The sequence below is a fragment of the Varroa destructor genome, unplaced genomic scaffold, assembly GCF_002443255.2.
Source record: "Varroa destructor unplaced genomic scaffold, Vdes_3.0 BEIS01000005.1, whole genome shotgun sequence".
NCBI classification, from domain to species: Eukaryota; Metazoa; Arthropoda; class Arachnida; order Mesostigmata; family Varroidae; genus Varroa; species Varroa destructor.
Genome location: NW_019211458.1, coordinates 39176575 through 39204283, shown reverse-complemented (window position 1 = coordinate 39204283; position 27709 = coordinate 39176575). Strand labels below are relative to the sequence as shown.

At 41.3% G+C, this 27709-nt stretch overlaps 1 long non-coding RNA gene across 2 annotated transcripts; it reads right to left on the bottom strand.

The window, feature by feature from the left end:
- Window positions 1-11686: 11686 nt before the first annotated feature.
- LOC147755674 (uncharacterized) lies at window positions 11687-22829 on the bottom strand. 2 transcript variants are annotated; one of them, XR_015328597.1, is made up of 4 exons: window positions 16307-22829; window positions 15151-15368; window positions 14786-14974; window positions 11687-13868 (listed from the first exon to the last, which is right to left on the bottom strand). It is a non-coding gene; the product is annotated as an uncharacterized LOC147755674 (long non-coding RNA). The 2 variants fall into 2 exon arrangements; XR_015328596.1 differs by lacking the exon at window positions 14786-14974.
- Window positions 22830-27709: the final 4880 nt, after the last annotated feature.

The window sequence follows — 27709 nt, the reverse complement described above, 5'->3', positions numbered from 1 at the left end:
TATATATATATTCTTGATTTTTCCTTTGCGTTTTTTATCCTCGTCCTCTCCGCCTCGCGAAATTCAGTTTATCTAGCTGATCCTTATTCTGGGTCCCGGACGCGCCGTTCCACCATATGCTTGTGACTTCTTCGCCTATATCCGTTCTCTCGATAACTATGAACTGCCAATAAAAGTAAGGTGGTCACGCATACGTTGAGTCAATACATAGTCGTGCCGCGCGGACTGATCGACCGGCCGACCGACTGACCAATTCTTGTGCTTGCTATAACCACAAATGTCTAGAAATGAACATCGTTACTCGCGATGCCCTACCCGCGCAGAGTGGCCCGCTCCGCGACCTCGCTCCATTTTCATCACAGCACAACGTTCTGACGACGGTGAAGACGACAGAAATTACTTGCGCTGATTATCGCGCAGGTACCGCTAAAACTGGTATCGCTATACTTATCATTGTTCCTTGCTGTATTCGCCGACAGCAGTACACCTATCGATATGGGGGCATAAACGATTAGACTTGCAAAAAAGCGACTTCCAGCAAATTCGAGGAGTCGACACTGACGAGAGATGATGCACTCACTACCTTCGTACAACATTCATAATCTTACGCGGCATCACCGAAAGCGTGACACGTAAATATGCCATATTCTAACTGATATTGTTTTACAGATGTACCGGAAAGTTTTCCTTCGTTTTGTTTGCCGTTTATGCGTTGGCGTATCATAATACGACTATATATAAGCGATTGCCGCTACTGGTGCGTTGATAATTGCAGTTGTTGTTAACTTGTCTACTACCGAACGTGCGCGGCAGTGGGATTTTTCCCATTGCGATCTTTTTGGCAGCTCATCATCATCTTTTTGTCGTGCTTTCTTCTAATGATGCTTGTAAGTCGTTCGATGTCGCCGGCAGAAATCAGGGCTATTTTTTCCCGTAGATGTCACTTAGCATTAACAACAATACCAATGATCGCGGGTGAATCGATCCGACGTCATCGTATATTATATATCATAGTCTGACCGCGATGTTAGCGGAACATTGAGTTCCTGGTCCATCGTGGCTTAGTTGCTAGATGCGACAACGCGCGACGAGCGCTGAAGTCACAGCAAGACCACTGCCGCAGCGACCGCGATAAAAGGAGAAAAAAAATCGTTTGTGATACTTTTAACAACTCTGATATTGTTCCATCTTCATAGTTTGGAAGTAATTTAAGTAGGTCTTTACCGATAATCTTGGCCGTTTGTAGCAAATTATCATTATTACGAGTTTACCATTATTATACTGGTGCGGAGTAGCGGCCCCACTCCCGTACATCTATTTTAATGTGTGCTTTTTTATTTCTCGCCTAAGCGTAATTTTTTTCTTTTGGTTTGTTGCCCATTTTATTGTATATTTCTATACGTTGCCTTTCGCTCTTTTAATTGCTTGTTGACCACATATTATTGTTGCTCGGTCCGGCACTTATACAGGCGGTGCAACCTCTGTGTGGAATGGCGGATCACTTGCTCCTTGTTTATGCTGGGTTCTGACCTGTTGTTTCTGGATCTTTACGCACTGTAATACTGATGCCGCGGTCGCCCATGATGAGCTCTGTATTGAGATTATCGACGGCCTCGATGGTTAGATAAAGTGGGATGAATTGTTCAAAATATGTGACAGGTATACCTACCGAGTCCACTTTTAAATATAATTTTATAGCAGGCAATAATGATTACAAATTCCCTAGAGCAATAGATAGAGGTATAGACAGATATAGGTAGATCTGTTTTTATAATAAACTGATCGAAATTTGATTGCATCTTTCGGATTTAGCAGTTCCCGCAGCCCCCCGGTTACAATAAGTTTGGCAGTGTGGTCTTTGGATTGCATTGGATTTGCGAGACCTGCTAGTTCTTTACGGCCACGCTAGAATTTGACGTATACGGTTGAGTGGTGTGTGTGCCTACGAGCTTGTAGCCTTTTTTGGAATCGGATAGGCATGTGTCACATACGCCGGCGAGGCGAACTGCCCAACGACAAAAGGGGGATGATATCAGTAGCCATGTTATCTAAAGTGCTAGCCACTTGTATAAGTATCCTATTTTTAAAGATATAGCTCCCGTGGAACGGGCAACATGCCTAAACAAGCTATAAATTTTGTTCCGTCCTGCGGAAGGGGAATATTTGCACTTTTCACGAATGACAGACGAGATACCTGCAATGGCGCTACCGTGGCTGGGTACCATTGACCCAATCCCCCGAACAGCCGTTGACATTTTACGTTGAATAGCTTGACTTTGACCAAATTAAGAAGAATGCAGAGCCTTTCAACAGGCGGTTGAAAGACTAGTATTGTGCCAATCGGCGCTGGAGCTGTTAGTGCTTATCTATCACATCTTGGCCTTCTTATTATCAGTTAAGTGTTCATCGGTACCAGACAGAGGCACTTAGTCAGAGGATGGCTATACGTAGGAGTCGTAATCGTACTGCCGCTAGGAGAAAACGTAGCAAGCGACGCCATTTATATAGTGTTTTAAGATATTTTATAATAAGCGTATTTATGTGACCTTGACACGAGCTATCTGTAATGCATCGGCTTAAACATATATTTTTGTCCAGAAAAAAGTTCTAACATGAGGAATAAAAGTATAAGAATGAATCTTAAATGGATCCATTGGTTTCAAGTTCATATGAATACAAGCTTCATCAAGTGAAAGAATCTGTATCCATGGGCAGAATGGATAGAGAGTACTTATCATGCCACGCCACACAAGATAGACGTGGACGCTAAACAACCATAACGGCGAAGACGTAGAATCGCTTCGTGTCTACACTACCAAATTTCGCTACGTTGTTCGGGCATACGAAAAGGCCCCGGATACTGGAACATCTCATCTGCAGTACTACAGTCCAAAGAAAGAAAGAAAGCAGTAACTCTCAAAACTCTAAAAATCTGGCTGACTTTACGTGCTCACATAGAAATCAGTAAGAACACGGTACAACAAAACCATGCTTACTCTGCCTCTGGAAACAACTTTGAGGAATACAGGCACATTTTTGCTCAAGGATAACGTCATGACTTAGATAATGTTGTTGACGCGTTACTTTCCGGTGTTGGAAATCCAATAAGCGCCATTGCCCAAACTCACCTAGTGGCTGTTATCAGGTATTCTCGTGGAGTTCGAGATCTTACCTATACGTTGCGCATTCAAAACAAAAGAAACATCGAACTGAAGTAATCATCGTGTGGGGACATCCAGGAACTGGGCAAAGCTGTGAATGTAAAAAAGCAGCAGATCTCCCCGTAGGAGAAGATGAAGTATACTACAAAAATCGAGGAGATTGGTGGGTCGGCTATGAACATCACAAGTCTGTCATCATGGACCATTTTTATAAGTGGATTAAATACGACGAATTATTAAAAATCCCCCCCCCAACCGCTACCCATGTACAGTACCCATTAAAGGCGGCCATTCTGATTTTATGGCAGAATGGACATTTATAATCAGCAGTAGTCATCCCTAGATTTTAGGCCTTCAGCTGGATCAACATCCATAAAAGACAAATACGTATTCTAATTCATCTAAGCTATCCTAACAATTACAAATCCAACACTTTAAATTCCATGACACCACTGATGAAATATCTTTGAATTATAATAATTTATAATTTTATTACTTTAGCTTATTCTTATTTAATAAATTCTTCTTTCTTTATTCTTATTTTTAATAAAGTTCGATTGGGTGTATGTTCCGGTATTATACGGCGTGTAGAGGAAACGTAAACTTGGGGAATTAGAAAACTTATCATCTTGATTATCAAGATCAAGCCCAATCGCGATCAAGACCGAAGAGCGATCATTGCGACACGTTACTTCTCCAATAATATGAAGCTCGCGTTGCATGGAGCCCAGTAACGAACGTTTTGTAATGAGACATCGAAAATGGCCCACATTGCGTAATTCCAGTATCATCCTTTCGTTTGCTGATTGCATATGGCTTTGATGAATCAATTCCCAAAACTAGTTTAAAATATTTTTATATCTTATATATATGAAATTTAGTAACTTTAATGTTGAATTTTTGGAAAAATCATTAAAAATTAGCTCATGCCAATCATAGACTAGGTAGACTAGACAGATTAGATTAGAGTAGATAGGATCTATTTTTATTATATATATATTTAGAAATAGATCCTATCTAACCTAATCTATATATAGATTAGATAGAATAGATAAGATAGATTAGGTAGCGCTCCTGCTTCTCACCCCTACGACCTCCTTGATCTTCTTATTGTCGACTATACTGCCGGCGGCGCCACTATGCAGCTGATGCAGCTGTGCCTATTAATCGTTCTTCTATTCGTGGGCGATGATGAGCTTCATCAATACATCGAGACACGATAAAGAATTAACACCAGTCCAATCACACTGAGGCTAGGCGTTTGCCCCATTGTCTGCGCAATAATCACCAGATGCTTATTAGTACAGATGAAACAATTGGCTACTTTCAGCGACTTATTCAACCCATGATGCGTTCATCAATAGGTGAATGAGACGAAATGAATCGAGACGCTAAACCGAAACAGAAAACGACCGCAACCATACTTCCGTTAGCAAGCGACTGCTGGCCTTTTGACTAGCGGTCCTGTTAACGGTAGCGGAACCGGCGGCACTAGAGCATTGACATCATCGGATCAACGTAGGCGGATCAGAACAGCAGCCCCATAGCGACTGCCCGTCGCTAGCTTATTACAGGTATGATAAAGGAAACTTATAGCATCGAGGTAATAATGACAAGGTGCATGCAATGTAAGAGTGCCGCTACGTCATAATGGAGAGCCACAAAAAATTGCAGCCCGTAACATTTTCACACGAAGACACAATGGATGAAAACAGGAACTGCCAGCAGGCAGACATCCCGAATGAGCGTCTTCTGACAGGCTAGTGTAATACTTTTCCTTCCAGCTGAAAGACAATAAGTGGATGGCCGATCCCTCGTTTGCTCTATCCGGACATATCACTACCGATCTAGCTACTGCAAATTACTGTTCAAATGCAAAATAGATCCTGTAAGAAACAGAATTCACTTGTGATGATACGAACTATGCTATTCAGGTATTATGCCTAGGTATGCCTAGAACCTACTTTTGCGTTAGGGAGAAAACTCACTTTTTTTTATGAAACATATTTCGTTCTCCGATACTGAGATGTTTCGATGTTGTTATTATGTAGTTAGCGCCTACGTAGGCGCAATAGTTGTTGTTTTGAATAGCGGTTAAAATCTCGATAGATTCCCAGAAATAACTGCTCAGCGGAGCGAATTTTATTGATTGAAATTTTAAGATTGGTTCTTCAATTTTTCAAAATAGTATAGCAATGTCTGATATTATTTTGAGCTCAGGTTGTCCATTGGTGGCAATTTTTTGCCCTGTTTTATCGATCTCTTCTTCCTCCGTAGCCACAATGAACTTGAACGACTTGTAAACAAACATACTTGACCAACAACTTAGACGACAGCCCGTATTTTATGCAATGATTATCATTATCAAAAAGATGATCTAAATATTTCGAATATTATGTCTAGTATTGACGTTAAGCATCGCATCAGACAAGCGACTTTGACCAGGACGAAACGAGCCGTGTGTCCACGTTCGGATTTGAACCCAGATCATCAGGTATTAAAGTTAAGGGGAACTTTAATAGGGAAACATGCTACCCACCACGTTATAATGGGGAGAGAAGAACGATCTAGCCAGCCTTTCGTGGCTCCTATACTTTCGTACATTTCGTAAATATACAGTCGGTCTTTTCTGTTCTCATTTTCCGCTTCTACACAGTTTTAGCACAATAGCGACGAGCATGAGTACACCATATACACACAGACGCACAAATGCACATGAGCAAAAAACATACTCGCAAGATAAAGTCATTTGCACTGATAAATAATAATAACAACAACAGCTATAGCAGTAAATCCTAGTAAATTTCAACAGTTGCTCGATGCGGATTGCAACTTTTCGGTAAAATCAGAACCAAAAAACGGGTGTCATTTTGTTGTCGTCGTCCATCATCAAGCAAATAAAAAAAAAACAAGCGGCCGCGGCAACAGAAGCGGGAGAAGAAGAAGTCGCTAGCGTTTAAACGATAACGCTACATACACCATATACTTCATTTCAGTCCCCTCAACGCTTTGCCAAACTGCACACATTCATTTTTGCTATGGTGGTTATTACTAATATTATTACTATTACATTTCTTTCAGCAGGTTGTGTTTATTACTATGAAGTAACTAATAGAAAAAAAAACCGTCGGAGCTGCTGTAAGTGTTCCTATTGCTGTTATCACTGATAAACAAAAGTTCGTTTTGTAACATTTGTCATCGTTTTTTTCGTTACTCATATTCGTATATAATTCGTGATTCATGCAGCTGCAGCAACGGCAAAGCTATGCTCATCTCGGTGAATATCGCGTGGGCTATAAAGCCCGGGCCTAGCATAATGATAATGGGTTTTCTGCTAGTACAGTCAAGGTTACATGATGATAATATTAACAACCATAACGTAACTTAATTGATAATAAATGCTAAGCAAACAACTAGTGTGGCTGTGATGAGCTATAGATAATTACGTGGAAGTTTCTTCACGCCGCAGCTGCTGGCAACGACCATTAGAACAGTTTGTTACATTGTTACAAATTGTTTAGGTCTGTTACAAGTTCTATGAAATTTGGTATAATGTATGGCAGGATATTACTGCTGTAAAAGTACTATGTTTTTCTCTTTACATCGCATAAGCTAATTATTCGGTAGGCATCTAATAAATATGTACATGTAACTGTGACAGAAAATCCGTTTAGTCCGTTGTACATATGGGAAGTATATTGCTTGGAAGCCGCTGGAATTAAATATAGCTCATCTATACTGCATTGTTTTTTTTTTTGTATTTGGGGCTCGTTCTAATTACCTTCTTTTTACTAGGGTTGTACAAAAGAGATTCCTATAATTTGCCCCCGTACTAGGATTTGTTAACTGTTATTTGCTTTTTTCGGCGGCTCGTAAACTGGGCCACTGCACTGGCGGGCAGCAGCGTTACTGTTCCACCATCTTTATTGGTTTATTCATTATTACATAATTACTAAAACCATCATGGTCCTCTTGACTTTTCTACAGCTTCCAATCTGTCAATAGCAACTAGAAATGGCTTAAGTAGTTCGTTGGAGAAATACGCTGATTGAAATCAGTTTCTTAACAGCAGATATCGTTATTTGGTTATCTTTCACTATCAGTAGTACAAATACAGACAAAAACGTTTGTCTACATATGACAGTGAAACATCGACGCCGGCCAATCTGCGGAAATAAATTGATAGATAAATATCTACTAAAGTAAATATATATGTACTATACTCCCTTGTATTAACTACTAATGGAATACAGCATCGGTCGCCGAAAAGACCAGATGAAGATTGCAAACTATGTCAACGGTAAGCATCAGTGCTAGATTATGGATGACTATTTTTGAGACGTTGGCTCGTTTCCGTCACTTGCTCAATCTGTAGAATAGTATTGTGTAGAAGTTATAGAGGCGAACGCAAGCCCATCTACATTCGTATAACGTGGGCTCCCCTATCGGTCCCGTAATCACGAGTCGTTTGTTTCTAATATCATATGAGATCGTACCCACTAAACCCCAAGTACATATTGGTTTTGCATCGTTATTCTGTGATCGACGAAGTCCCTACATGAAACCTGCGGATACTTCTCGATTATAAGCAGAACACAGAAGCTCTTGTACGCGGACACCGGGGAGTTGTGTCTCTATTCAAGTATTCTATGTTACCATAACAAATCATGTATATATAGTAATATAATGTAGAATAGGCATAATTTAAGCCTTTTTTTTTTGTTTAAACACAATGAGTAAGTTTTATGTTGAGTTAAGAATAAAACAATTACACAATAAGAAATTAACACCGAGCGTTAGGTAAAAGAGCACGTTTTGGTCTAGAATCAGCCAAGAAAAACCAGTCAGCTATATATATATATATATATATATATATATATATATATATATATATATATATACATGGGAGTATTTAGTGACGGATGCGAAGATTGGAGAAGAAAATGCTTCGTCGTGCATATGATAATCATAATCTACACTGTAGCTATAAACGCAGATGTTTATACTTGCTTCAAGCCGTGTATTATTATGGACCTGTATCTCACTCGTAGATTTTGTGTGATGCATGTACCCAAACAAATAATATACTGAATTAGTATAAAGTAATACACAAAATAAGATCAGTCCTGAACTCTGCCAGGGCTACACAGGATTTCGATTGTTGAAAAAATGCGATTGAGCTGCTAACATGGACACATTCAATGGAAAAGCATCTGTTTACTTTATATATATATATACATATGTAGAGTAAGTAAATTTGTTCTCTCTTGCTTTATTAGTGCTACTTAAAATCGGCAGATCTTCTCAATGCCGAGACATCGTCGAGATTTTGGTCGCCGAAAATGAACGGAAAACTATGGAGAGGTCGGTATTGTGGGGGTGACTAGTTAACTTCTAAGCTTTATCGTAATGTGCAACTATACCGACTAACCATCACCCGTATTCTCACCAACTTTTAAAGTTACCGCATTATCAATTGCATCCTTAACAGATTAACCAGCCTCAGCCGATCGGCGACGGTAGCGATTGATTCCTCTGTAGAAAGGCCTGCAACAGAGAGCAAGGCCCAAATGAGAACAGACAGTTGCAGGCTCATGTTACTCCTCATAAGAATAACGGGGGTGCGGTCATAAACGCCATGCACAGACTGCTGTGTATTTCTCGTCTATTTACAGCTGCTTGTGTTTGTTCATTTGTTGAACTCGGTCCGTCGTGTTAAAGGGTGAAAATTAACAACTGTTACATGCGTGTAGTGCGTGCATGCACGTATGTGCGTATGCGCGCATTGTTTCAGTGCATCACTTTTATCAATATCTTAGTTAACCTTCGTCCATTGGAGCGTTGCTCGTTTGTCGCGCAGGTACGTTAATGTACGCGTGTGTAGTTTACGGATAGTGAAATTTACCAACGATGACAATTGACTTTTTGCTTGTTGATTTTTTTCCCTCTGTTTCTTTACCGTTACTGCACGCTCCATTGTGTTAGAAGACTCGAGTGTTACCGCACGAATGCCGATCGGGCAATGTGTGTCATCGACTTTTTTGAGGCTATCCACTGTTGCTAATGCTGTGACGCCTTAAAAGCCCCATCCCCCCCCCCTCCCTTACTTTGCCCTTTTGCTGTTGGTGGTGGTAGTTTGTATTGGTCGCCTATCCCTTTATTATATTTGTTGTTTTGCTAAGTGCTTTTGTTCTCTTCACATCTGGCCACACGCACGTATATACAGCATCGGGCATTAATAGTCGGATGACCTTTACTTATAGCAAAACGCTTTCAGATTCCTACTATTTGTCCGATAACGCGTATGTTAGTCGTCGTTTGGAACGAACGACGCCCTCTGCTCACGCTTCTAAGCTTTTCGTGCGGTTGCTGTTAGAGACCTCAGTCGAAACGTACTATCGCGGTCAAGATAGGCATAGCCAGTATATTTGACGTTTCAGCAGCGTTCGTGCATGCCTGGATCTAGTGAATGATTCGAGCGATAAAATACTACTGGTACTCTTTATCGTGTCGTTAATATTCGAAAGACCCGACTACGTGTCACTATACCTTAACCGGCGCTCTCCTGTATTGTCGATTTAGCCACATAATGAGCACAGGCTCGTGTCGTAGGTCCAGACAAAAAGATGCCTCCTGACCTCAGCGCCTGAAGTCGTTAAGTTTAGTATTCGATGTAACTTTAAAGAGCGTTCGTATAGTGGCCCTAGTTAAGGTGCCTATCGTCCTACCTTGAACGATGCACAACAAAGGATTCTTTTAAGATCTGAACCGTTCGAAACTAAAAATCATTCCAAGGCCAAATGATAAATAGGCTCAAATATGTATTTTCTGTCTCTGTGAAGAATACTAAGTAAAAACAGGTACGACTATGACAATCGATTGTTCGAAACTAACGCGTTTGTTACGTGTAGCCGTTACCTATTGCTAATAATATCATGATATAAACGAGATAAAATTAAGGCTACGGATTTAACTCGTGTATTTAACAAAGCTACAGTTAATATAACGTACGCATCCGCTATGTAATTGTATTATTAAATTTCTCCGTAGGCACATTCAAGGCGTAGTGTCGTATTATGCAGGACAAATGCGATGCCCGTCGAACTGACCTAAGAGTTTGCCTTTAGAAACGTAGCCGACTACACTTTTTGGACGCCACCACACGTCCTCCTTTTACCAATCCCTTGTCTACCGTACCTCGTTGAAAGCGCTTTTGGTTCATTTCGGAAGACTTTTTCCAAACGCCAGTCGCGACTCTGCTCCCTCAGTTAACACTTCCCTGAAGCGTAGCGAATGTAGGCCCATTATATTCGTTTTAGCTATTCCCGATCAACGTATCCTGTCATAAAGGAATCATTTAGTGTTGTCCACCCCATTTGTGTTTCATGAAGAATCAAAGATGACGATGATCGATTGGCGGAAAGATTTTGTCAGTCTGATAATGCGCCGAAACGTGCAGCATCTGGCTAGCAGACGCTGCATGACGGATCCGTTTCACTTCTAATCACACAAAGCTTCCACTTGTCGCCTGAGCGGGTATCATGGCTATATTCTACCTGTAGGTGCTTCGTCGTGGCCAACATTTACTACAACGTTCGCCACCTATGACGCAATTACACATTAGTATATATAAATACGACATACGATTCATACCATAAGTTTTTTTTTTTTTATATACATAAACGTTTTGGCGTGAAGCTTTCGAACATGTGTTTACTGGTATGTACGTTGCTAGCGTGTTATGGAATACCCCTGAGTGACAAATAGTAGATTTAAAGAAGAAGTTTTTTTTTTTTTTCACAAAACTGTGATTTATACGCGACTACGTTTCTTTCTTTCTTTCTTTCCATCTCGATCTTCTTGTTGGCAAGAACGCATGCAAAGGTAAGCGCACCGATACAATGATAACGATTAACAAGCTACGTCTCTAGAAATGATCACCGATGGAAGAGAATGAGTAGGCCCCGGGGGACACTGCGATGCGAGGTAACGTCATAACATAGCCATTTGGCGGCAATGCCGCTTGTCATTTTACGTATAATTAAGTGGTAGGTTTATAAGTCAGTGTGGATAATTACCTAAATATAATTGTTCTCATTGAAAAAGATATACTAAATAGGGCCAGTGGATATTACATAACAATTTCTACAGACCATGAATAGTATCACAGAAGGATAGCGATTGTGACCTTCAGCCCAGGCACCGTTTGTAAAACTACGCTGCAGGCAATATATTGGGCAGAAAGTTTGATGGTATGTGTCCATACACCGATTGCTAATGAGATATTTAGATTAATGGGTGTGCAAGACGGCGCAAGAATGTGGAAATGACATCGACACATTTTTATTTATTATTTGGGTTTTACAAACGTATTAAACACGTTGGATGGGAATGTACGCTTTGGGCCTGCCCGATAAAAGAAAGATTCAAATTTGTGTAAGCACAGTTAATCCATGAAAGGCCTCAATCCAGGCCCAATTCCAATTGGAAACTGATAAAAGACAAAGAAACACTTCCGCGTTTATTATATAACCGATGGTGTTTATTCAAAAATCAATAATAGCAAAAGTTTCGTACGACTGTTACCAAGTATCTTTATGTCAATTCAGTTGCCCATGTACCTAAAACAGATCATTTAATAAAATGAAGTTTTATTAATGTTACTATAACACATTCGTCGATTTATATATGTATACATATATATATATATACTGACTCACTAATAAATACAGTTTTAATAAATATATATCCGGTTCCGACCGGTTGTGGACATATATAGTATTTTTAATTGCTAGATGCTATCGATCGGATCTCCTTCTTGCTACCATTTGAGTGGGAGAAAAGCGAGAGAATGGACGATTTGGCTTGCTGATTCTTCGAGAATCTGCACAAGACTGCAGAAGTAGCCGGCCGACGAAGTGGCTGAGGGAACTTGAGCGGCTGGCGATGGACCAGCAGCGGCCTCAAAACCAGGCCGTGCGGCAGTACGGTATGACCTGAAAATTGAGCCCAGGATAGACAATTGGGACGTTGCCAAGCAAAAATCGAACGAAAGCTGCCCCCTGATTGGTTCCAGAAAAGTTTCTGAACGTGTGAGAGCAAAAGGAGAGTCATTCTAAGACCATCGATTTCATATGGGACTCTAATGCGATTAAGGCTACACTGTTTTCTTGTTTAACATCAAGAAGGCAAGAAACAGCTCCACCTGCTTCTTGTTTACTCTTCTCATCAGGACTTTTTCGACGACAGTTAGAGGCTGCTGGGCATCAACGAGCCCGATGATTCGCCCACCTGACGGCCCGATTGTGTTACCTTCGGGACGCTCTTTTTTGAAAACAAACAACCTAGTATGTCCCGATGCCCGTTGGATCATTCTTATTCAGTTGCTATCAGGTGAGATCTTGCTGAATCGGTAAATTCGACGCTGGCAGCAGTTGGCTTACCCAAGGCAACGGTTCAGTTTAGCGCGGTTTTCCATTTATTTCTATTCATAGGTGACGCCGTACAGCGTAGTGTGGCAGGTGAGTACGAGGTTTTAGTATCCAGTCTTGAACACCCTCTCAACCAGGCGCAACTGATGCGCTTAACTGCCCACCAAGTGTACTACCCGAACTTTTATTGGAAAAGGGTTGTATGAACCTGACCGAAATCAGAGTTGTTGTGTGACGAACCTGAGCATTTGTCCAGAAAGCCGAAAAAGCTCTCAAGGCCACATTTCGTCACCCATACTAATGAATTGGTAAATCGCGATACCATTCGGCCTTGATTTACAGAGAAGCATTTTCCAAAAGGGCTAGGGCCGTTTGCGTAACCTTCGAGCGACACTTCCTGTTCTTAGCACTGCTGTGCTGCACCTAAGTTTGTCGAAAAGTTCGTTCGCCATGGAGGAAGCTTTCAGTAGGTTCCTGCATTGTCATCTCACTCGACTGGAGGAAGTGACCGCTACAGATGTTGTACTAACATCGGTTCGGTTTCGGTGAAATCGCGAAGCCGCTGTACGACTTAGTAGAAGCGAACTGTCAGATCTTCTAAGCCGGCCCGTAGTTCCGGCTCTAAAGAAGGCCCTCACGGGCAGGCTAATTGTGCAATGCTTCCGAGAAGGTTTACAAGCTATGTACATCGACGCAACCGGTGCCTGTCTTGGCGCGATTCTCGTGCAATACGGGGGAAGTGAAGAGTGCGCAGTGCTACGGTAATAGGCGATTCTCAACCGAGAGGGCAAAGTGGTATTCGTCAGAGACCGAATGTTCTGGGCAGTAGTTTATACGTGTACAAGGGAGTTTACGGTAGCCACCAATAGTAATGTGCTGAAGTACCTGCGAAGTAGGAAACCTTTGCCCAAATTTGGTCGATAAGTTTTAGAGTTGTATGATAGGATTTTGAGGTTCGACACCGGAGCGACACGGCGAATCGCAACGCCAACACCCTGTCTGGTAAGGCTGTACTGGGCTCTGGTGGTAACCACGAGTCATACAGGCGTGACGGTTGCTCTGTTATCCATGGGGGTAAGATGGCCAAATTGGAAAATTTCACTTCACTATCCTGGGCCGGGAAGTCTTCGATCAGTTCTCCCACGATCTTCAGAGCCGGCGGTGTTCACTTTCCGCCGGGTCATGTGACAAAAATCGTCCGCTAGTGTGTATCCCGGTGCTTCCCGGAACACGAAGTATGCACCAGAATTCGGGATCATGTTAACGCCTGCAGAATCTGCGAAAAAAGAGCAGTATGCTCGTTTCGTTTACTCTGTCTACCAGTTTAACGAATGATAGCCCAAACCGCGCAACTGTCTCTCTTAGGCATCTCTACTGAATCACAGACGCCTTCGTCATGGAAAACACAAGTTACATGCGTCGAGCACGTCAATAATATTTAGCGCGCTTTAGTAACATTAGCCGCGTAATGACTACTACAACCCAAACGGGCTGATAAAACAGATGGCCATAGATATACATAGATATCTGTAAGACATTTGACAAATTTGCATGATAAGCTAGCCACCAGGAGGATTCCGTTGTCTTGACTAGTGCGCTACCTAATAAACCTGCACCAACAGCAACAAGTACACCTTTAAGCCTCTGGTGGCCCCCCAGCATGCAAATCTATCAAACTTCTTACAAATGTTATGTTCTTACTCTATTCGTAAAGGCATCGTTATTTGATTCCGTGTTAGCCGACAAGGACCATCGTTTGACCCCGTGCCGTTAGTGTATCAGTTTAAGTAACTTCTGGGGTAAGTGAATGGGGATCGAGGCGAAATGAATAAATGATATGAAGAATAGGTTCGGCCCACTCCCCCCTTCCGCCACTTTTGCAATTCGCTCACGAATTGACAAAGCAACATCGAATGCGATTGCCCCTCGACGATTAGCAAAATGGTAACGTACGCATTCCTCCTTTTGCTCCTGTTGTTGTTCCGTTATTGGGAAAAACCGCTAGAACATTTTTATGTGTAACATGCTATTTGATATATAAATACCCAACAATGACCGCTAGCTAGTAATGATGGGAATGAGCATTGTGCAATTATTATGTCGATAGTGCTTCTGAAGCCTGCCATCTGTTAAGCTAGCCAAACGGGTTACACGCATTCAAGTACACAAGCCAAAGCGATACGGACCTCATACCTGGCAAGAATATCAGAATTACAATATATGGGTAGCCGAAGGACCTTTATTGCAGGCCGGAGTGGTCATACGACCGGTGAGCTACTGCTGACATCGTTATCTTATCGGAAAAAGCACCACTTAACACATGTACCCCCTAGCGAGATTGGCGTTCATGTCAACAGTTCGACCAACCGCTTGACACGCGTGCTGTAAAGGTGACCAAGACATTGTGATTGCCATACAGTGATCAAACATTTTACTAGCAATGGCATAAAGTAATTGCCCACTTTGGTTTGAACATGCCGATAATCTAACTACAAATTTAAACATTTTCATAATTTTTGCGGTATCTTGACTTCTATTGAACACATGTTTGCTGTTACCTGTTGCTACAATCGGACCACAAGCGTAGACGCAATGCTGCATGGACACGATGACGGCTAGGTTGACGTATGTGGTATTTTTTTCGTTGAAAAAACTGCTCTTATCGTTGTAGTAATAAAGGGGGCGAATCTTCGTTCGATGATCTCTGCTAAGAAGTATAGCGCATCATTGTAAATCGTTAAGGTAATCCCCTTCATCATTACCTTTTCATCATTACCTGTTAGGAAGCACACACAAAAACACAGACTGGGCAGGGTAACTGAACCGCACGGGGGCAATCAGTGTTCGGGCAAAAGAAGTCAAAGGCGACTAAAACGTCTAATCTGAGATGCCAGAACTGGTCGATTGTCGCCATATACGTATGGTATGTATTATGGTTTGTATTTAATGAAATAGTACTATCAATCAGCTGCGGCAGAGCCCGCAAGCAGTAGATTACAAATTGCCGTCACCCCTTGCTGGAAATGAAATATATAATGTATCAATATATGTTACATTATCAAAAAAAAAACGGTCGTCATGTCCTAACGTGGTTTCGTTATTTTTGCTTCTGCAAACTTTCAAGAGCTAGCGTAGTTTTCTTGATTCTGCCAGTAATGATCGGTCAGCAACTTATATGTTTTCGGCCGAGGTTGTAATACATCTTTGATACATACAGATGCTTCTGCCTCTTAGCGTGCTCGCTGACTAGGATTGAGAGTCAATCATTACGATTTTTTTGACACTATATGTATATATATATATATATATATATATATATATATAATTTAAGCAGTTGTGACATATTTCTAGCATGAGACATGGTAAGGCTTATTATTAAAAACGATAAATATTCGCTAAATAGATAGGTGTTTACTTTCCGAAAACATTGTGTGAGCAATATTACGTAATTATTCAGTGACAATCTGTTTTTTAGTCCTGACTAGGCCCATCGGTTCTCTCATAACACCACTGTGACGCTTACACATCGGTAGTAATAATTTTGCACGGTTTTTTTTCACCTATTTTAGTAATTCTTGGTTCTAAAAAATTGTCCCTATTTAGAGTGGTACTACTGGAATTTCTTTGACGTACCTGTAAAACGGCATGGCAACTATACAAGCAGTTACTACCCTTAATAATAATTACTATACCATATCTATATTTTCAGCTTACCTTTGTCATTTGTTTTCTTGATTCCAAATATCTGCTCATAATTTTGTATCAGCATTGAAATCTGAATTAGCATGGCCGTATGCTTGCTTACGATGCAGCGCGCTCGGAGACGTACATAGGCCAAGCCGTCCTTAATCTTTTGTGATGGTTCGTATTAGTTAACCGTTCCTCGCAGGAAATCTCAACCATCTCGCTTCATTATGCTGCGAAGACGTTTTCCTTGTTGAGTAAACACTGTTTCTAAGTGCCGCTCTCAGTTTCAGGACGTTTTATATGTGGCGTCAGGAAGACGAGCCACAGACTATAATGCACTCTTAAGCGGAACGGTCGAGAATTCTTCCATTGACGGACTGAGTACGGCGAATCGGCCGCGAGTTTAGGCCTCAGTAGCGTTATATTATGTAGCGTTGTTCCAACACGTGGACGTCATAAGCAGCATTTTTACTTGGCGTATTCTACGTATGTCTGCCATTTTATCAAGCTGGAGCGCTTTTTGCTGAATGAAATAATTCAATATTGTATCTACTTGAAGAATTGAAAGTGATTACCCATGTTCTGAGCTACAAAATCATGATAACATGTCAATAACGACGCGAGCCGCGTACAAATGCCAGTGGAAGCAGAGATGATGCCAGATGGCTTACTCATCTTCGCCCGCCTTAAAGCGATCCGCAAAACAACGTTTGCGATAATCTGGGAAGCCTGTTAACCACGATCGGAAAATTAGTTGACCTAGCTAGTACCAGAAGTAGGGGGATTTTAATAAAAATACTTCGATACAAAACAAGTGTCAGCGATATCTTGTCAGCTGACGACCGTCGTCTATGACAATGCCGGTGGCACACAAGTCACAGATAGTTAATAATATCAATCAAATCTTTTTCGTAGAGCATAATGGATACGAACGATACGGCAACACTGACAATGAGTTGGGTCGCTTGATAACGATTGAAGTCGGTGTAAGCATGTCGGTAATGTCCTCGTTACTCCTTCAGACATATGAGCTATGTTATTTTACGAATTCAAGTGTGTATCAGTTTTTACGTGGCCGACCAGAGGCGCTTCCTGGTTTCGAAACAGTGTTTAGTTAATACTTAGAGCTGTCGGTATTTTACAAAATGCGATTTAATCAATGCCCTGTCAGTGCGCATGTGGAACACTCTTTCATTTCCGGAATTTGTATGAAAAAAAAAAAGTTATTGCGACCCGCGCTTTTTTTTTTCAATATAGCTATCCTGTGTTTCTTATTTACCCTTTCTCAGTTTTCTCTCACAACATTTTCCCGGTCGTAGGTAGACGATAGTTCATCCGTTGCGAACCTCAACTGAGCAGCGGTTGCAGCGCACTATTATCTAACACGTACTGGATGCGATATTTTTCACTCCTAAACGACAATGACTCGTGCGAATTCTAGTCGTAAGTCGCTTACGACAGATGCAATAGCCCGATGAGGCCGAATTAGAAGAGAAACACGGGAGCTCGTTGTCGCTCGCTTCCTCGTGGCTTTCGTCAAGTTAGGATTGAATAGTTGACGTCGTCATCCTTGTTTGTCGTCTCCGCCATCATCGTCGTCGTCACTGCAAGGCAGCCCACAGCGGCGGCCAGTGAGGGGTAGATGACTTCGTTCACATGCGTTCGTCGTACCGTGCCGTGCTTGCTTGCTGATTTGCTTGCGGTGCTATCTTCGGTGACTTTGTTTCGCGTCTCCATTGCACGATACCCTCTCCCCCGCCCCTTCTCTATCTATATATATAACATGCATATGCATTGCTTTATAGTGAAATATAGGCCTGTAGTTGTACAGGAAGTATAATTGTTCTTTTTGTAGATACTTAATAATGTAAAACGAATGTTACAAAGATTATGATAATAACGACCATTTTCAAGATGACATAATTGAGTTCGATTCAATTGTACCATGATCACTGTCTATACGGAATAGGGTTAGTGCTTTTGATGCACGTACACACACATATGTGCGCCGTTATTATATGTTTATTTCGGTTATTACGATGACGGCAATTACCACAAAAGCGTCCAGCTAAAATCGCTAAAAAAAAAAACTAGCCATATTGTTATTTCGATCGAGTCGTCTATAGGATTGTTCATAATTGTTATAGACACTTTTTGGTGTGACTTCGATTGGGTCTGTATCAACTATGATCTTATCTGCTACGAACAGCTGGTAACTGGCTAAGTTCAGCTATGAGTTAAGAGGGCAAGGGCATTCGAGCTTTGCTAGGACGTAACGGCTCTTCAACCATGTTCTGCCGCAGTAACGAATTGGGTTTTGCACGATCTAAGCAGGGACGGTTTCAGCTAGAGGACTAAGTGCTAGTCATGAAGAAGATATGTGCCCGTACAGCTTACGAAATATCGTCCCGATCAAACACTTACCGAGTTTCGACAAAAGTAATACCTGGATTTTTTTGGTAAAAAAGCCAGGTCAAGTGTAAGAGCTGGTTCCGGTTCACAGCAGATTTTGATACTGAAGTAATGCCATTCGGTGCAAGTCAACCAAATCTCTAAACATTAAAACCAATACAGGCGTATCTGTCGATTTCTATCCGGTGAGTGGCATTGCAACGTTAACGGTAGCCCCGGCAGCAGCAGGATCAGCGACGGGTTACGGGCTAATAGGGCAACATTTATTGGCGTTCAGCTCGACTTGGTAACGCTACCGTACCTATTGATAGCTGTTTCACCATTGACGTTCAGAACAACACGCTAAATTGCACTATACAATGATATAGCGCGTATAATAACAAGTTGATTTTCATAATGTTGAATACCCTATGCATGTATCCCAAGTTACTTCGCCTTGTGTTTGTTTTCTCTTTTTCGCTCCGCCGTTTTTTTTACCGCACGGGATCATTGTGGTTACGCAGTCGGTGCCGCTGCCTCTTGGATTGATTGCACTGATGAGTGTAACGAAGTATCGAAGCCATAATGTATTTGCGTTCTGTCGTTCTTCGTTTGTTGCTGTCCGTCACGACGTCACCAGCAAGCCGGCCAGGTGCACAGCTCTGTCGCGTTGTTTGAACTGCTATTGTTAGTACTGATCTTACGCAAAGAAAACGCGGCTACTAGATCTGCACTTCATGGCCATGTAGTTTAAATGAAACGCAGTCCTGCAAATCGCAGGCCCGAGGCTCCTCTCGCATCCGATGTTCGCTTATTACTGGCCAGGTTAGTAACCTCAAAGCCTTCGCTTCGCCTCCGTTTTTCAACCAAGCACTGGCCGTCACTGAACGCAGAGAGTTGATGGCTATACAAATGTATTGTGTACACGGATGTTCTTCTTCTTGATTTTTTTTTGTGGTAGCCGCCATGATGGTCGCCATTTTTGATCGGTTTTTCATTTTAATATTCATAAAGTTGATCGTACCTTTATTGTTTACGACAAAGGCCGATATTGGTCTATGTATCGCTGCACTAATAAATCCCTAGGCAATTGCTGCCGGCTAAAGAGACAGGGGCTATTTGCCCAGTGCATGGTGCGAGCAAAGTAATCAGACAGGTCTATCGTAGCACTGTTTCTCTTATCCGTTAACTACTTCGTCCTTTTCTAACCCCCCTAAAACGGTGCGTATTATGGGGAAGTTTTTTTGGGGAAGTTTGCGCATTTTTACAGAGAGTCCTCGCAGTACCAATAGCAGCTCGATTCATAAATCACAGACAAGGGATCTAGATATATGCATACATATATATATATATATATACCAACGACGAGTTTCTTACGTAGTGAGGGAAGGTCTGTAAGAAATGTTGTCGCTGGTTTATTGTCGACGGAGCGTGTTAATGACTATGTTAAACAGAAATTTCCGACGGATAAACGTTTCCGCTAGTTACAGTGAGAATGACGACTGTTTTTGTTCTTACTACTATATGTATCCGCTGTTTGTGTGCGCGTGTGCGTCTGCGATCGAAACTGCTGTACATATCCGTATTTAATTAACTGAGCCACCGTGATAGTAATGTTTAACATGCCGATAATGTATGCACCGCCTATTGCCAAAACGATGATGACATGATACGTAAACTTGCGGTCAAGGACTGGCGAAATATTGATTCGTAGCCGGTACGTTAGGCGTACACCTGTATATAGGATATCTATTCCTAACTTGTATATGTATATTGTTTTTCTTTAAACTTTCAGCCATAACGTATTATGTATGTTTCTACAGGTAGCGTATTGTGAAAACCTTTCAGCAGCGTGCAGACACTCATCTAAAAGTAATTTTTTTCAAAACATATCATTGAAATGTATTATGTATATACGGGTCCTAGTTGATCTTTGATGTCATGTTAATTTGAAAGCGTAACATAACTTGCATAAATTTGTTTAATTTTTATAAGTTCTCTTACTTGCAAATGGGATCTCACATTCGTATTCATGAAAGCTTCTCTTGTTCGCAAAGTAAGACAACAAAAACGTATATTCTCGAAATGTCCACAGTAACAAAACGTGGGCCTCCGTAAAATGCCCAATTTAGGTCACCAATTAATATTTGTGTTTTACCATTCATTCGGTCACCCATTATAAAAGCTATAGAACAAAGGCAATGGCTACTTTTCTACAACTCTGTAACTCCTCACCGCCGATTGATGGGTAGGCCGGCTCCTCTTTCACGGCTTTAGGTATCCGTTCTGTACCGTACCTATGTTACTGCCTGTTTGACGCTCTCCTATTAATTAGGCAGCCATTTGCCCACTCGTTTGGAACAATAAGAAGTGTTACCTTGTTTTATACTATAAGTTAATTATAAGTTTTCAGCATAATGAAAACGAGGCTGTTTTCGGTTGAAGAGGTTAAACCTTTTGGGGTCGTCATCTTTGAAATGAACAATACTGCATGTGGGATGGTGGGCTTAACTTTCGAACGATGAAGCGCCAGCCAAACGTAACTGTACGGTGATATGAGGTCAGGAACGTCAATCACTTAAAAAGATCGACCGCGAGGTTTTAATTGCCATAAACAATTCAGCTTTAGGTAATCACGGCCCGAATCACGTCCCCTATTCAATACTGCTCTATAATAAAAATCGTGTTTGTGACGGTATGATATATAGTTTTTCAGTGAACACGCCTGCGTGCGGGATTGAGGACGTTGGTTTATTGGGCAATTAAAATCTATTTAACCTGCAGCACGTACGGTCACGTATATTCAATGACCACCAACACGGCTGTGAATATCGAATCATAATAGTTTTTTTCAACCGATTTTTCAATATATAACAGAGTAGCAAAAATGATCGTTCTCGAGCACCAACGAACGGTCCCATAGGGAAAATACGTTGACGCTCGACGCTGTTCCGGCGATTCAAACCTTCATCCCTATCATCCTATTCTCGTTAACGTACTCAATTCGAATTGATTCGGTCGACTTTGATCAATTCAGTCGAGAAGATGATTGAAGATTGTTCAGATCCAATACCAACATTGACGAGCGCGGTAACTACGACAAATACTAATGCATTATCCGGTCCATATGTAGCAATAGGCTTTTACGCTGATACTGGCACTGTTATTAGTATTGGTAATTGCAGTTGAATGAATGGATGGATAAGCAGACGACGGCAGCATGCGTCGTGACGCAACGGTTCCGTGATACTGTCTTCGTCGACGATAATGGCGGCGACGATACGGACGTTGCTATCGTAGATCTTCATGCTTTTTATTTGAAACATGATTTTTCTGCGCGAGTACGCTAACCAGCTACTGATGGGTGATAATTATCGAAAATTACAATATCAAGAATAATTATGATGATGTTCAACATAGTTAACTCCGTTTCCTTTCCGAGCCATCCACCCGCTGCCTCATTACATATGTGTTCGTAATAGCAGGCGCCGGTCAAAGGAAATCCCGAGTCGGAGCTGGAAGAGTAAAAAACCCTAACGGAGATATAAAGGAGAAAACGCAAGGACCATTAGGTGCAAATTGAGTATGATACATGTAGGTATAGAAACAAAAATGGCAGTCAATGCGAGGGTAAATTAAAGCGCCTTATATAAAAACAATTCGATTTTTCTGTCATCAAGTTGGTTTTTATGTTAAATTTTTACGTCGATAAAAATCGTACGGACCATCATAGAACAGGAATATCTTTTGTTGTTAACCAGCTTAGCTGGTCTTCTGCATTGAGTAAGTTGTATGATCCATCAGAGCGAGCCCTTCAATAACTTGTTTTTGCCGGAAAAGAAAATGTTTATTCGCAGAACCTGCACACATGTGTCTACTTGTACCGCAAAACACGCATGTTATTACAAATATGAATGTTGGCTTCTGTAAGTACCAGCGTATGCCATACGTAGATAAATTAATCAGCTTTTATGTGTATTAGAATTCATTGTATCGCGGCCCTGAAACCGCTATTCTTTTAAGGTCTGCTGAGACACAGAGGGGCTCTTTTGCTAATCAAGTTTGATTTATCTCTGTTCTTCTTATCACAGGGTTCACGAATGGACTCCGAATTCAATGTCCGTGTCCTTATAACGTTTTGTAGATATTATAGCTATGGATTGACCATTTGGCTAGCTGAATTTGGCAATTCTATCATACAAAAGTTATTATACGGCTAGCGTTCTAAGAATATATTATATAATGATTAGGTAATAACTACTGCAGTTGGTAGAATTGAAAAATATTGTATCTGTACCTGTATAATGAGCTGTGGTCGACACGAAGTGAGCTTACGAGGTAAAACGGATACAGTCTGCTATTAGTTGAACCTTATTAAGTAGCTATAATATATGAAGGTTTATACACTTTCGAAATCATTAACTGAAGTAATCGGATGCCAGAAGACGTAATGGTAATATTACGAAAATTGTTACTTCACAGTGCCATCTGAGTCATCAACATCTCAATCATTGAAGTAACCATTTTCTACTTTGTTGGCACAATACGATTTTGTAAAAATTAAAACATCAATATCAAATATTACGTGTCTAACAAGCACCGGTTTCAATCAGACGATCCAAACGATTCTGAAGCCGTTTGGGGTATTTTCACAAATACTCATGTGCCTCATCTATAGCAACTCATGTAGCAACGTTAGAGGAGTTCAAGATGGTCCACCTTCACTATTCGTTTGACAAAACTGTGTCGTTGGCGCCAGCACCTGATATGGAGCCGTTATTTGGCCCGTTCCTGTGTTTTAGCATACGGATAGCGATAGATGCTACAATACAAAATTGTGCCGCTAAGGGTTTGTGTAAATAACCTTTACAATAGCGATAAGTTGAGCGAGAAATTTCGGGCCGATAAAAAAGATACCACACTGTCGGTTATAACTTTGGACCTCTAGTTTCAAAGAAAAGTTGCCACATCCGTTGAACAATGCAACCTCTGTCATCTAGATAATATCTCCCATTAGTAAAAATCATCAAAAGGCAAATCTTAACATCCATTATCCTTTGCTTTGATTACTAGGTTTTGAAGTATGCTTTTCAGCTTCTAATATTATTTATCTTTGCTCCCGTAAACTGTCTCAGACTACTGCTGAAACTGTTTGAGTCGATCGTTCATAGTCCTATTCCCTTTGGCCAACCTGGCTAATATCCTATAATGCCCTTAAAATTCTGGTCCACAACACGAAGCTCTAACGCTTAAGATACGTACAGTTTCTTTTGTTTCATAAAACCAATATACATCTCACGTTCTCGATACGTGTCTAGAAAGCTATATACTGATGCAGTGCTGTCGCACGTATATATGTATACAAAACTGACAAACGTTTTGTTTGCGAGCTCGCCGTAACAAATATCCTATCATTCTATCACGATACGATAGAAAGAGATACTCCTACATGTTAGATAGCAAAATCAAACCATAATGGGGCGCATATTATTTTCACAGGGAGTTCCCTACGTTGACCGGACGCTTTCATTTGTGTACTCATTATGCCGAGATACAGTCACCCATGGCATTACGGGTGGCAGCGATGGGAGTCGGTCCACTAAGGAACGAAGAGGTTATGAAAAAATTAATTTTGGGCAAGCAAAATGTCTATTAAAGCGAATAGCGTGATGGACAACTGGCTCAGTCAGATGGACGGACGTGTCGACATATTGGAACCGGTTGCCGTCCATTACAGTGCATCGTGCTGCGTCAATAAACGTAAACGGCAATGTTTCCGAGTCGAAAACAACGATCCCGTCCTTATAGGATCAACGTCAGATACGCAACGTTTGCGTTGTTGTTTGTCAAACGATGTCGCCAGTGTGTCGAGTACACTATTCTATCGTATCCATTGAGAGGAGTGTTGAGTCTATCATTTTGGCATATTCATAATTACACGCTCCGTACGGTAAATAAAAACAATGGCCTAATCTTTTCAATGCATCACATCACTGTCTACTCTATTCCCAGTAACAGCTTCAGCCTGAAGATAATGAGACTCAATAGGAGTCAATACGAGAGAGAAGGTACGCTGGAAATTACGTGCAGGCAATAATGCTAAGAGCTGTTTATCCACTCCCGTGATTATTTCGCTGTCATTGTTTTTGAGTTTATCTGATACAGTCGTGTAAGACGTTAGCTATTATAGCACTGAGACGTGTGTTACAAAGTTTACTTGTTTGAGCGCCTTCATATACATTCTGTTTACGTATAGGTGTTAATTTGCAAGGGACACAGGAAAAAGGTCTATCCCAGTCAAATCTAGTGCTTTTGATATTCATGATGGGATGAAGTTTGCCTTTTACCGACAACCTATCGTGTCATTTAACCCAATACAATAAGGGGCAATCTGTTCCCTAGAGCTTGGACTTTCTTCTTCTCTTTTGTTTTCCTAATATGGATATCAAAGCAGGTTTCATTTTATATATAATCTTATAGCCAGCCAAATTATGCTACTTTAATTTGATGTAGTAAATTTGCTTTTGAAGCGTCCTGGCTAGATGAACGCTGCGGTTATCAATTAAATCGACAGTTTAAGGTGACCGTTCGGTTTCTGACCGATTTTTGACGTGGCTTTTTTTTTTTTTTCTCTGTCATTCGCGTCATCGTAAAGCATTGTTAGACAAACGTTAATCGGATTTGGCTTGTGTAGCCAAGTTTGTTATAGGATTCAGACTGTCGTTATTTCCGGCTGCCCGATGAATTACTGCTCGATTGCTCTTGCAATACTCGCACAAATTTGGTCACAAGGTACATGCGGGTCGAAATAGGCTCTTTTGCTCTATCCCATAGGCTGCTCCATCTCAAACGCAGGCTCGAAATCAAAGTGTCCTAAAGCGTACTGAAGCGTAAGAAATGAAAGACTCGTATTTACGAATCCCTGAACGTTTGTTATTGTCCCAATAATAGAGTACGCGCTCTAAACAAAAGGAACAACTGTTGCCCTATAAAATTCCTAGTGCATGATAGGACGTAGGATTTGCTGCGTATAGTTTTATGTCGTCTTTAAGACAATTAGGAATGGGCTAAAGAATTTTCAAGTTGTCGACTGAAACCCCCCAATGTTAGATTAAATATTTTGACACTAAGAATGACACAATGTTCTATTGTGCGGCCTAGTTTAGCTTTTCCTGCAGTGCAACGGTAGTAAGAAGATCGGCAAAAATAACACCTAGTCGCTCCCTGCGCGACTGAGTGACGGATTTTTCGAACTGCATTGATCAGCGTATTTTTTTATTACTGAAAGCCAATTAATTTTATCTCACTGTATATCCAAATTCTTCCCTGAAGCCGCATCTTCTCCGTATTGTAGTCTGTGTTGCATGTTATTAGCGTTCAGTAAAAACACAATATAAGCGTGTTTTTTAGTGGAATCGAATTATCGTAAGTATCACTAACTTTTTTTTTATTACAGCATTGCAACTAGATACCTGTACGTAACCGCACGTTTATGTATATATGCCAATAGTTATGATGGTCATTTAAATATGGAAGTACGAACGTTCTGCACGTTGCGCCACGCAGCGATCCGCGCAAGCTGATTTTTGTGTTTATCCATATACATGGAATATGAGTTATTATTGTTTTTATCTGTTTAACTGACTCATTACGTACTATATGCCAACTGCGTTAAGCTATATTTAATTATAATTGATATTACCTACCACCGTTATGGAGCTGAGCGCCGACATCACCACTGATCCGTATGGCAATGTACTCGATTCAGCATAGGTCGCTCGTGCAAGCATGAGACGTACTACGTTGTACGCACGTCAGTACGACAATGGTGAGGGTCAAAATTCGAATCGGAACAAGATCCAGCCAAACGTTTCATTGGCGCGGGTGGTGTTGCGCCTGTGCTTCGCGGGTATGGTTGTAAGGTGCCATTTGTTTTGTCTGTCTATTTACCTCTTCAATAACGCATGTTTGCCGATGTTCAAACGGCCGCTCTGTTTCCATATGTGAAACATAAACATAGCGCAGCGGTGACCTCGCTGGCCAGTGACTGCAACTGCGAGAGTGATCGCAGTGTCCATTAGCGATTTCGTTAATATCCCGTAGCGATGAACTACGGCGCCGTTTACCGCTTCTAGTACCTTGTCTCTCAGCCGCGAACATATAAATTCATTCGAAATATATGGCATAGTCAAGCGAAAGAAAACATGATTATGCTCACAGGGTAACGCCTGAACGGTACAAACATCCTGCCATACACCTCTATATCTTCAGTATGATAATATTAGGGTGTAAATAGGTATATAGAGCTCAGTACCACACCTAAAATAATGTTTGCATCGCGTGGAGCAGCACGTATGATGAGACTTTGTTCACCTATTGAGTTTTCTGTGGGGAAACTGTCCCATTCGTATAGACACCCAGGCGCTGACTTAGCACTTCTAGTCGACCTTAATTTTTTTATGCATAAGATTCTTGCGGCCTTATAACTATGCATTTGAACAGATAGCTCTAAGGACGGTTTCAGGACATTCATTTGACCCGACTCATTATCGCGACGGGAACGATATGGATTAAATCGGTAAAAGTGATACGTTTATACCAACTGCGTTGTACTACTTTGCCTGCATTGAAGGCAATCATCTCACTATAGTTTACCCCCGCTATTCTCAAGGTACGAAGGTCAAGTTCAAAAAGGAATTGAATTGATCAGATGAATAGATCCCTGCAAAACCATTCCAGTTTTTTTTTGCTGTTGACTGCATGGCATTATTATGATTCAGCGCCTTCTTGTCTCATCGTTTTTGGTCATTTAGTTAAGTTTGGCCGGCGATTTTGCCTGTCTGCGTCGCCATTGTTATTGGAGGGATTTGGTGAAAAGTTCAGCTCCACGCACGATGTTGGCAGTGGTGTCGATGTGCGGCCGGCGGGTGTTTTCGCCCAGACAGCGGCAGGTGGTACAAGCCCGGAGGAAGATGAATACAGACACTATCGGCGTGCTGTTGCTGTGCTCTACATTTCATTTAACGAGGATCATCACTC